Source organism: Anas acuta, chromosome Z, assembly GCF_963932015.1.
Source record: "Anas acuta chromosome Z, bAnaAcu1.1, whole genome shotgun sequence".
In the NCBI taxonomy this organism is placed as follows: Eukaryota; Metazoa; Chordata; class Aves; order Anseriformes; family Anatidae; genus Anas; species Anas acuta.
This window is the reverse complement of record NC_089017.1, coordinates 10,700,715-10,712,915: the sequence shown is the minus strand read 5'-3', so window position 1 is coordinate 10,712,915 and position 12,201 is coordinate 10,700,715. Positions and strand designations below refer to the sequence as shown.

At 44.4% G+C, this 12,201-nt stretch overlaps 1 protein-coding gene across 1 annotated transcript in view; it reads right to left on the bottom strand.

The window, feature by feature from the left end:
• Nucleotides 1-12,068, bottom strand: part of NIM1K (NIM1 serine/threonine protein kinase) — a 31,628-nt gene extending 19,560 nt beyond the window's left edge. Inside the window, exon 1 of the mRNA XM_068666012.1 lies at nucleotides 10,266-12,068. The gene's annotated coding sequence lies outside the window, so the exon portion shown is untranslated. The remainder of the gene's footprint in view (nucleotides 1-10,265) is intronic.
• Nucleotides 12,069-12,201: the final 133 nt, after the last annotated feature.

Sequence of the window (12,201 nt, the reverse complement as noted above, 5' to 3'; positions counted from 1 at the left end):
ATTTAAGTTTCCCTGGTTTTGGAGCCCTGAGAAGTTTATAACATTGCCTCTTACAGCAACATTTCCAAACGCAGCAACATGGGCAGAGCAGCCTGTACCCGACACCTTGCAGCAGCTGCCCTGTCCTGCTACCAGGACAGCAGAGGTCCACGGGCAGGCACAGACCAAAACCCCTCTGACTCGGAGGGGTTCCGCAGAAGGGGAACACCTCAGATGCCCAAGGAATTCACAGCTCGCCACTGATCCACTGTCAGAGACATGCAAAAAAGTTGCTACCTCCTGAATACCTAACACCGTCCTGCCTTTCATAATACATTTCAATAGCAAAAGCTTTCCTGACTTGAAAGAGACAACATTAACATTATACATTTTGCTATATTTAATTTAATTAGCTAACCTTATTGAGATTTGCTGCATATCTGTGTTGGAACACAGATTATTACTGTATTTGTCAAACTGAAGACTTGTGTCAACTTGGTCCCATAAGAAAGAGTAGCACAAATCCGACTGGTCAGCAGCATTAGGAAAACAGTTCTTTCAAATTTCCAATTTATTTATTTATTTATTTTACTTTTCCAATTAGGAAACCATTTTTTTTTTTCTAATTAAATGCACTGGCAAAGAAACTGTTGTTCCAAAGATTTCTGGAATTGCTAAATATATACCATGTGGCGTTTGAACTACCATACAAAAGATCATAAAATTTACCACACAGAGGACTATAAAACATCTCCAAAAGTTACAAAAGATGACGCCCATTAAACAAACAAACAAACAAAAAACATATTCTACATGCAAGTTTGGGGACAAGATTTTGACAAGCTTGCAAAAATAAAAATTAGGAATAATTCCAACTCTGAGGTATTACACAGATACAAATTATGCTCCATGGTTTCAAGAAGCAGAGGGTCACTGATAAATAAACAAACAAAAGCCAAGATATGCAAAAGTAGAACACAACTAACTTTAGAACAGCTTTAAACCATATTCTTCCCTGCAAACACCCATTCCCCCAGTGCAGACTCTTACCTGACATTAACAGATTCAAAACCACCATTCACAACGCATGATCCTAAATACCAGATTTACGAAAAAAACTACAGGTAAGACACTCCAATTCCTTACCTTACTTCAATTTCCTCCCTGCAGAAATTCACAGGAAAATTGCAGGTAAGTATCCAGAAATGAATCCGGCAGTAGAGGCACAATCATATAGATGCCAAGGAATTTATAAACTATTCCTATTTTACTGAAATTCCGAGAGAGCAATCTGTTTTTATATAGACCATAATATTGCGCCTCCAGCATTTCATTCACTGCCCACTGTCCTGGATTTGCTTAATGCTCTGTCCCTTCAGAGCAACCTTCTACCAACACAGAAAAAAGTCAGCTGCTTGAGAGTAGCACAACTCAATGGAAGTGGAAAAACCTCTAGGTTCATTTTACACTGTAAGGGGGGGAAAAACAACAACAGAAAAGCTAGTGGAACTAGCTGCTAATAACTGCTTTAAAAAAAAAAAAAAAGAAAAGAAAATGTACGAAGTCAGAATATTGTAAGAGTCTACTACTTCAGTGGTGATAATTGCTTCTGCAATTTATCATAATTAAACCAGGAAGTAAATAAAATCTATGGAATGGGATTTTTGTCAAGGCACTTAGGAATGAGACTGCCGTTTAAATGAGATGCGCATGGAAGTGCATGCTCACAGGAAAACATACTGAGGAAAAAAAGCTGACCTTAAATTTATAATGATACTTTTCCCCAGTGCTAAAGGCAGCACTCAGAGCATCGCCTGCAGTTCAGATGACCTCTCATTAAACCATACGGAGTCAAACAAACCCATTAGGCTTTCTGAAACTGCTTTGCAGATGGAGGGAAGCGTAAACAAGAGATAGCAGAGCTCAGTCCGTCCAGCCTCCACTGACCCAGCCAGCCGATGAGGCGAGGCCAGCCAGGCAAAACAGGATGAGAAATGCTCAGCGTCACCCCAAAGCCTGGCGGTGGGCAGCCCAGAAGGCCATCACCCCTTATATTGGGCCTCGTGGCTTGGCTTGGTGCTGGTCGGGACAGTGGCCCGGGCCTGGTCAGGGCCTCACCTGATGGACACACCAGCCCTGGGCAGCTCTCACCCTTCCGCCACCTGGATCATTGCAAAAATGTGTGGTGAAGAAGGGCAAAGTCACAGCCAGTGCTTGACTGAACCTTGAAGGGGGTGTGTTGGAAGCACTCCTGCAGTGAGCTGCTCAGGGTAGACATAACACGGCATTTAATTTTGCCTGGTAACACATCGCACGTGAACAGTCAGCACCACCTTGAGACAGAACGGCCTTTTCTGATGGCACAAAACAGAAATGCAAAGAGATTGTTCTCATAACCTCTCAGTCACGGGCCTGGCATGAGCAAACAGCTTCCCATCACCATTTACTGGCTCCAGAAATAATTCTGTCCATTTTTGTTTCTCATTTTTTAAACCTGGCAGTACCTCTGGCCTCTTAGAACACCAAAACACATCATTCACCACACTGATCACGACAGTACTAACACCAAAAGTGAGAGGACCATTATTCTGAAAGGCTGCTCCCATCTCAAAGCCAGCTTCAGGCCCATATCCTGCCGCCATGCACTCTCCAGAGCTCCCAGATTTTGCTTAAACATGCTACAGAATTAGACGCATACATACTTTCCAGGCACAGTTAAATTAAAACCAAAGCAAAAAGACAACCTGTCCTACCACATCGTGCTCAACTCTTGCTCATAAACTAATTAGATATGCACATAGACCTAACCCACTATTCACTCTAGGCAATGTCACATTTCTGCTTACTGCTCCTGACATTCCTTCAAAGCTTGGTGCTTTTCGTATTTTTCCATTACAACAGAACAAACAAACAACCAAAAAAATGGCATTAAGTTGCTGTTGGCATGTAAAGTTCACTCTGGAGAAGTAAACAGGTTGAGCCTGTGGCTTTAGTGAGTTGTTAGCATGTGCCCAAGACACACAGAGAGAAGACTGAAAAGTTTCATAAGCTGTGGGAAACGGACCTGAAACATTACAGCTGAGATGCAGAGGATTGAGTCTCATTTCTGATGAAAGTGGGATTTGTTCACTTTTTCCATTTTAATATAAACATACAGTTCTTCGTCAATTAAAGGAGGCCTGGCAATACATTTGCTAATTCTGAACTTCTTTAGTTACACTCCTAAATTTAAGAAATAATTCTGAGTGTTATTTGAGAAGTCCTATAATACTACTAATACAGACTCGAAACCTTTATGCCAGGTCTTCTAACACGGCCAAATGAAGCTGAGTTCTTTTCCTTCAGCCCATATGAGATTTCCAATTCCAGGAAGGTTTTATTTCAATTATTGTTTCATAGTAGCTTAGATTTTACTTCCAATTTCTGAAATACCAACTGAAGAGAGAAAAATAATGGAAACAGAGGTATGTTTTTATCCTTCCTCGAACAGTTTCTCCAGGTCACCTAGTGGTTGCATTCCAGGGTTCAGATAAAACATAGACTCCCTTTGAGCATCTCCGTATCCATTCTATACTGAAACGTATTTATCAATCTCCAACGTAGCACAACACACTCTTATTTAACACATAGGAAACATACGCTGGCAGACATAAAACTTACCTACAAATACAAACAGGGTCAGAGTACAAATCAGATTTAAAATTCAGGAGGCCTTGGCAGACGTCCTATGTTCAAAGCACTGACATCCCATACATACACCATGTTGCATATACTGCTGAGAGGACCAGCAGGCAGCAAAACAAAAAACAAGCTCTCAGTGCAAAAGCTGCCAAATTTAGGGAGTCTTCAAACAGGACTTCTGAAGGATTAGACGTACGCAGAACTGCATTGCAACTAAGTGTTGTGTATGTATTTACCAGGTAAAGCTCAGGTCTCTGGTAGAAAATGACTCTGATATGAGCAAGGGACTGGTTTCCTTTCTCAGGCTGTAGCAGTCAGATGCCATTCCGTGTGCATGGTGTGCAGACAGACTGCCAGTCACAACATCACGGCAGCCGCTGAGTCTGCCAGCCTTCAGAGCACGGACACACGCGCTGAGTACTTCCTCCAGAAGTAGTTTTGGCTTTCTCAGTGTTCCTCCTTACATTTTCTGATAGTTATGCTTGTCTCTAAGGTATCCTGAAGGGTAACAGTAAAAGAGACAGAAGACAGCCTCTTTCAGTGGGTGTACACACACATCAGAAAAACGCAGGCTCAGTAATGGGCACCAGTGAAACAAAAGCTGTTCAGGTCAGACACCAGCGTGTGACTTCAGGGGCTCTCACTCGCTTTTCTTTTCCCTGTTATATAGCCTTGAATCTCTTCCTCTAAAGGAAGCAATTTCTGAAACAACACATTATCAAGGAAGCCACATTCTTTTTGTGAGTTAGTGATGCACTTGATCCCCTTTTAGCCTTTGCTGATAGCAATATTTTTCCCTATGAGTGGTGGAAGAGGCAATGTCCCATGACAGGCGCTTCTTTGCAAATGTCCCGTACCTCCTCAGACGTCTGTTAGGTGGAGCTGACAAAAACAATTCCTTTTCTTTAAAGAAGGTAATCCACATCAGGACAAAACTAGCTTTCATATGCTTTTAGATGAAACAAAACCTACAGAAAGCAGATTGAAAGAACTCTACTGTGAGGAAGCTCTGCTCCTGGAGCACCTGCTCAGACTTTGGCTGCGCGTGTTCAAAACCCCGTGGTGAGCCCTGAGGAAGGGTCTCAGGCCCAGCCTTGCCATCGCACAGCAGAGCACTGTAACTACGCGGCTATCCCACAGGCGTGCCCTGAAAACCACAACTGCAATTAAAGCAAGTAGCTGTGGGGATGGGTCAGGACAATTCACTCATTGCAATGCAGTCCTGTATGGTGTTTCTGTGATACCGTGCATGCACCAGACTATCACCCCCTCACGTGAAGGAGAGTCACAAAAAGGTTTCTCAGCATCAGGCTTATGGGAATAGCTCTCTGCAAGACACCCAGATGAGAAAATGTGATATTTAGTAAGAATTAAACCTCAGTTACCATGTGTTTCTTTTGACCTCTGAGACTGGAAAGTTTTGGTAAACTCCAATCCACATTCCCACATGTATTCAGCACGTATCACTTGGTGGCTGTGCTTTCATGTGAAGCGTAGGGCTAGGTTTGAACTCCAGACCTTTCATTTTTCTGCCAAACACGTCCTCAGGAGGTCATCAAATCCTGGGTCACCAGAGACCAAGAACACCAAAGAGGATGGACGATATAAGCTGCGTCTGGGAAACCAGCCAAGCCCGGCTCTTACTGATGCTCTGGCTCTTTGATTGTGATGGGGATCCTGCAGCTCTTTTTTTCCACTTAGCAAGACATCAGCTGCTTCAAGCAGCATCAACCAGCCAAAAGGGGTCTGGGACAGCAGAGAGCATGGAGGGGAGGGAGGGGGAATCAAAGAAAAATATACAAGAAGGGCCTTGAAATAAAATACTTTTGCAAAATCTTCATTACTGATGCAAGGATCTGCCAGCATTAATTACAACTAAACTGCTTTCAGGAGAAACCTCCACCAAATGGAGCTGATTACACTTCAAATTAAGATAAAAAGCAGTCATTTATATACTTCAGAAGAGCAGACACTTATTAGCGCTGCTTCTGAAATGCTGTCCTTTGATTTCCTTTCAAATCTGATCCTGCCAGAATCCGAGCGTTTTTCAGGACATCACTACTGTGCCAGCCTAAGGGGAGCTCTCCGTGTGCATCCCCAGCCTCTGGATGACACCTGCCTAAATACAGCTCTGGTGATAAGATAACACAGTCCTTAAGGACAGGAGGGCAGCTGTGCTCTCCCCTTGCTGCGTGCAGTGGCACAGATAAAGGGAGCCCGTGCTGCAGGTGGCTCCTGCCAAGCAGGAGGATGCCAAACATACAGCCGCAGGGGTCGGCAATGCCTGCGTTCGGTGTGGTGCAGACGTGCAGTGCACCTACGCACAAACACGCTATGGACCAGGAAATAAATGGCAAGCTGTTGGTGAACCCCTCGCTGCTTTACCATCAGTCCTGGGAACTCTCCCCTGCGCAGAAGGCCGGACACGTGGCGTGGCTGATCATCCCCGCTGCACCTACGTCCAGAATTTAAGAAAAAGCTCTGATCAGTGCTCTTCCCTAATTCACACCCACCGCTTGCCTCTGTGCTGTAAGTTGGGGCAGGGGCAATCACTGCCACTAGTGTATGTTTCTATATTTCCAAACGTCAAATACAAATTATAAAGAAGAAAAATGTGTTTGTGCACACATGTAAACAAAGAATGCGATCACTTCTGAAATACTGAAATTACCTCAATCATCAGCTAATACAGTGCTCCAAGAGAGGCTCAGCTGTAACTGGGTGATAGATAGTTGCCTGAAGAATAGGTATTTCCAAATATGTTACAATAAAGCTGACCTGTGATTGTAAACTCAGACCTCCAGGTCTGCTGTGACATTTAGCAGCCTACCATCATCCAGAAGGGTAGAAATAACACTAATACATAAGAAATAACCTTATGTTTTCTAACTTGCAAAGGAGTAGAAAGCTGAAGCTAGATTATGCCCTCAAAGGGCTGTGGTTATGGCTCAGTGTCCGGGTGGAGATCCTCGGGGGCTTGGCACTGCACCAAAAGCATCATGGCCAGCAGGGCAAGGGAGGTGATTCTCCCCCTCTGCTCTGTTCTTGTGAGACCCACCTAGAACACAGAGGAAGCCACGAGGATGATCAGAAGGCTGGAGCACCTCTCCTGTGAAGAAAAGCTGAGAGAGCTGGGGTTGTTCAGCCTGGAGAAGAGGAGGCTCTGGGGAGACCTCACAGTGGCCTTCCAGTGCCTACAGGGGCCTATAGGAAAGCTGGGGAGGGACTTTTTGCTGGGAGGTGGGGTGATAGGATAAGCACCAGAGCATTAACTTCTGCCAGATTCAGAAAAAATAAAAACATTCTTTCAACTACGCCGTACAGACAACTGTACTAAATATGGCCCTATTTTGGAAGAGAGGTCTGGCATTTTACATACATGCAGTGTCTCTAAGAAGCCACCCTGCACGTAAAACTGGGCCTGGGTACCTTGACTTTGTGAAAGCTGTCACAGACACTGAAGGTCACAAGCACATCGCAGTGAACTGTTGGAAAAACTATGGCAGTAATAACGCAATAACTTCAAAAATAAAAAAGAGGCATATGTAACCGAGAATCAGCCCAAACGAGGAGTAGTTCTGAATTCTTTAGCGCCAGCTCAGTTTCCAAGCACGTCCTGCTTTGCAGGCAATACTCACATTTTTTCACTTCCTTCCAGATTAAATACTTTCTCATTTCACAACAAATGTTTTAAGATTTGTGACAGCATTGCCTCTTATTGTTGCACAGCATAATAACTGATTTATCTTAAAGAGGGATTAAAGAGTCCTTAAACTATTCATCCGCTTGCTAAATCATGAACGACATCGTAACTTAGATCATTAATTTATTAGAAACCTCTGACAGATCCTGAGTTTGGGAAGCTAAGCCAAGCAGATACTTCTATTACAGCAACAAATTGTTCCATGGTTTAACTCTGTGTCTTTCCTAGAAGACTGGATGTGCATCACCTTGACTCCGGACATTACGCTAGAAGGTAATGAAGAGCATTTAAACCAGCTGTTATCTAGCAGCTCAGTATTGATGATCTAATTTGGAAACTGGATTAAACTGCATGGATTAGCACACCGCTGTACAGCTGCATGGATTTAAAGGTTGTCACGACAACCAGTAGAAAATGTATCCCCCTAATCCTCTCTGAGCAGATCTGTCTCCATGCAGCATTAACAAGATTTATCACCAGCACAGACATACTTACAGTTATTTTATTGCAGAGATCTAGATAGGTATAATCTCTAACTCTCTCTGCAGCTTAAAATACCAATTCACAACCACAAGGAAAGAGAGGCTCAGATTATGAATGACTTCTGGAAGCAGTGAAATGTCCTCAGATGTTATCTGGAATGTATAATATCTTAAAACAGATTAGTGTTTTTCAATTAATTTGTAAGGGTACTGAGTACACAAGTATGTATTTATGTTATCAACATAATAAAGTGACTATTATCCCATGCTTCCCACCTCAGGTAGAGTTCCTCTCATGCTTAAAGCGTAGCAAGAAACTCAAAGATGCCTATTTCAAAGTTATCTTTCTCAATACCTTCCCTGCTGCGGAGAGAAAAGTCTTTGGTATTATGCTTCAGGAAAGAAAGTCAGGAGATGAACTGCCTGCTTGCAGAATTATTTTTTCTGTGTAATCATAATAAAATACAAGGAAAAAAAAAAAGGAAAATAAAAGCCATTTACCTATTTTAAAGGAGCAGTCAGAGGCTGAGCTGATTAACATCTGCAGTTAGTGTCCTAAAGCAACACAGTGCAGAGTGCTACCTACTCACAAAGGACTAGCTTTTCCCAAACACACAGAGGAGCCAGAATGGAGATTTTGCCATTGCCAGCTGAGAGTTTCAAAGGATGGAGTTTCTTGCCTGCCACACAGTAAAAATTAGGAAGAGAAGCAAGCACTCCCAATTCCTGGGGCTCTGGAATAGTGCCTGGGGCCAGGACTGCCCATGCAAAAGTTGTGTGTGTGTTTCCACACAGCTAATCCCATTGCTTGTCAGTACAGTTCAGATTCATGTGCTCTCTTTTGTCATCTTCCCCACCCCAGTGTAAGTTTGTCTCCAAAAAAAGCAAGCAAACAAACAAAAAAATCCAAATCCATGCCAAAGAGCACATTTTGAACATATATCTTACAACCATCTGTCATTCATACTTTCCATAAACAAAGCACCACAGCTGACACAATGCAGTATCTGCTCAGGTCAGTGCCCTGAACCTCACAGAGTGGGAACTCACAATGCACGCACTGCAAAGAGCATCCTCCTGAGAAGTTTGACCTACAGGATGCAGAGAAAAGTCCTTTTCAGCAAAGTGCTAGTTTGTGAGTTCATTGTAATGCTGCTGCACTATGAACCAGTTATTTTCCAGTGCTTTTTTTTTTTTTTTTTTTTTTCTTCAAAACAGGATGACTATATCAAAACGTGTTACAATAAATGATTTGTACTTGCAGTAGTGCAGGACTTGTGTGGAGATCAGCTGTGTTAATTTACAACATCACTTGGAACATTTTCATAAGACTAAGCTAAGGACCTCACAACCAGAGAATGTTTTTAAAAACACCCTAGAACTTGCACTTTTTAAAACAACAGTCTCAAAAGATCCCCCAAAAGCAACTGTAAGAATAGCAAAAATTAGCACATTCAGGTATATTTGTAGCATGCGATACCACAGATAAGAAAGGAGATATCAGTTGAATAAAGGCTCCAGAAGAAGGATGATAATATTTAAGTGGTCAGAAACAAATAAACTGAAGAAAATTATTCTCTCTCACTTACAGCAATAGGATTGCTCAGCCTGTGGAACTATTTTAGACTGAGAAAACATTTGAAAAGAAGTTACCCAGAGCAAGAGAAAATGCTTCACAAAAATGGCGAGAAGAAGAAAATAGAAAACTAATTTTCCTTCTCTCTGGTAATGTTAGAAGCAGGGGTGTAATAGGGACCGACAATACACGATTGTGTACGTGTATTTAGCATAGGACACTTTGCAACAGAAGTCTAATCTTGCTTTTAATTTACTTTATTATTATTATCACTTTACATACACACACTCTTTTCTCTCCCTGAAAATGAGTATTCTTTTTCATTTTATTGTATTTTCCTTCTTACCGGGGGGGGGGGGGGGGGGGGAGGGCAGAGGGGAGGGGTCAATCTAAACATGCTCTAACACACAGACACCTCTGATTTCAGGAACTCTGCACGTCAGGAGCCAGCTTCAACACCAGCCTACGTCCTGAAAGGTGCAAGACCTGAAGGGGGAGAGCCCTGAAGGCACAAACTTCCCGTGACACATGCTGATTGATGTCCGTCACCCCTTGTGCCGGCCCCTCCACCAAACAACGCCCCCAGCCGCAGACCCCGCTGCACGCCCTGCCGGGCAGCCCCTAGCTTCCCCGGCAGGAACAACCCCTTTCCGCCGCCCAGCTCCTCCCGCAGCCCCAGCAGGGACCAGGTTTCCCCTCAGGCGGCTCCAGCGGCCGGGAGAGGCTCCCCGAGCCTCCCCGCCTGAGGGGGACAGGGCCATCCCCGCTGCCCGCCTCAGCGCGCCCGCCATTTTCTGCCGTCAGGCGGCCCGCCATTTACCCGCCTCCCTCGGGCGGCCCAAACCTTGGACAGCTCCGGGCCTCGGGGCGGGCAGGGGCTGCTCCCTCGGCACCCCGCCGGTCCGGGGGGGACGGGCAGGCTCTGTCCGGTGCCTCCGTCGGGTGACAGCTTCACCTCGGCGAGAGGAGGGGCGGCGGGGGCTGGGTGTCCGGCTGGCAGCCCCCGGTGCGTGAGGGGCACCCCCAGGAGGTGGAGGGGGCGGCTTCGGGTCTCCCGGTGGGACAGATTTCTTCCTCACAGGAGGCGGCCAGCCTTCATTTGAAGGACGTGGAAACGGGCTCAAGCGTTTTATGGATGACAAGGAGCCTTTAACAAATGAGAAAACCTGGCTGGCAAAACGTAACGCGGAGCTGCACAGGCATTCCTCGCCGCGTGTAAAAGCCCCGTCACGGTGTGAGCACAGGCAGAGTCCCAGCGTTGTCCCCAAGCCACTAAACTGCGTTGGGTTGAGCTGGTGAATCGGAAAAAAAGGCTCCGTCTTCTGTTAGAGCTGCCTGAACTGGCGACCGCTTGAGAAAATAACCGCTACAAGAGAAATGGTACCTCCGAAGGTACAAAATATTTGCACTTCCTTTAACAGGTTACTTTAATTTTTAAAACTATTTTCAGCAAAGCACTAGTTTAAGGACAAACTTGTTAGAAACAACAACAAATTAACTCCATGTTGCAGGCAACTATTTATCACCCAGTTACAGCTGCGCTTCTCCTGGAGCACAGTATTAGTGATGAACTTTCTTCAGCTCAAGGAAAGTGGTTGTCCTAAACAACTAATCCTTTCTTCCAGATAATAATTCAGCAGCTCTCAAAATATCAATCAGCACCCTTTTCCTCTCCCCACCCTAATTTCAGAAACAGTTTTTGGCTTTTCATGCATATTACATATAAATCTGGAAGATTACCTCTAACCTGAGTCTGCATTTAAAGTTCACATTGTCCAAACACACCACACACATTCCTGTTCATTTCCTTTTCCATTTCTCAGTGCCTAGACCCCCCCCATTGGTTTATCCCATTAATTTAATTCTACAGAAATTCAGCTGTTCACTCTGCAAGCCAAGACACGCTGCAGACTGCAGGCAGCAAGTTCCACAGTTCTGTAGATAGACTGTAGCAAAGTGGCCATTACAGAGAGCAGCCAGAACTTCTGGCTCCCCAAATCTTCCCTCTAACCACTATAGGTCTACAAGGGGAAATGCTTTCCAATGGAGTTACTGAAAAAAAAACTTTCACTCTGCTCCTGAGGCTGTCCCCAGCCTCAAATCCATGCCCTTGATGCAGCATGGCCTCAGCTCACACCCTTAGGCATTGCAAGGCAACCTCTGCCTTGCCAAACACCTGGGAGAGGAACTCCATAGCTACAAATACCAGTTAGGATCTATGACTGGTTTTGTCCTGCATAGAGAAAGAGTAAAACAGCATCCCTCTCCTTCCTCCCCTGAAGGTGGACCTGCAGGATTACTCCTGCCCCTGCCACGCTCCCACCTGGGCTCAGCAGCACTCTGGATGAAGGCAGCACTGGGCACAACTGAGCATCCTTGCTCTACTAACTCACAAGCCATTGTTGAAAATGGGAGATAAAACAAAACAAATTAAAAACCAACCAAAAAACCAACCAAACAACCAAACAAAAGTGCTTGCTAAGCTACAGCCCTGTTGCCAGTACCACCTAATATCTTTAGTTTTGTTAAGACATGCAGACAGACAGTTCCTTTAATTCCACAGATACAGGTATTGTGTCCATATGCACAACTTTACAGATACCTAAAACAAACAGATATGCAGCAAAGCAAGCAGGCCTGTCCCCTGCATGTTATCAAAAAGCCAAGTATAAATACAATAGCCAATTTCCACTTGCATGATTAGCATTGTGCCACATCCTTCCCTTAGCACAGAAGATACTATTTGCAACTCAGGAAACAAAACACATCATTAAAAAAGA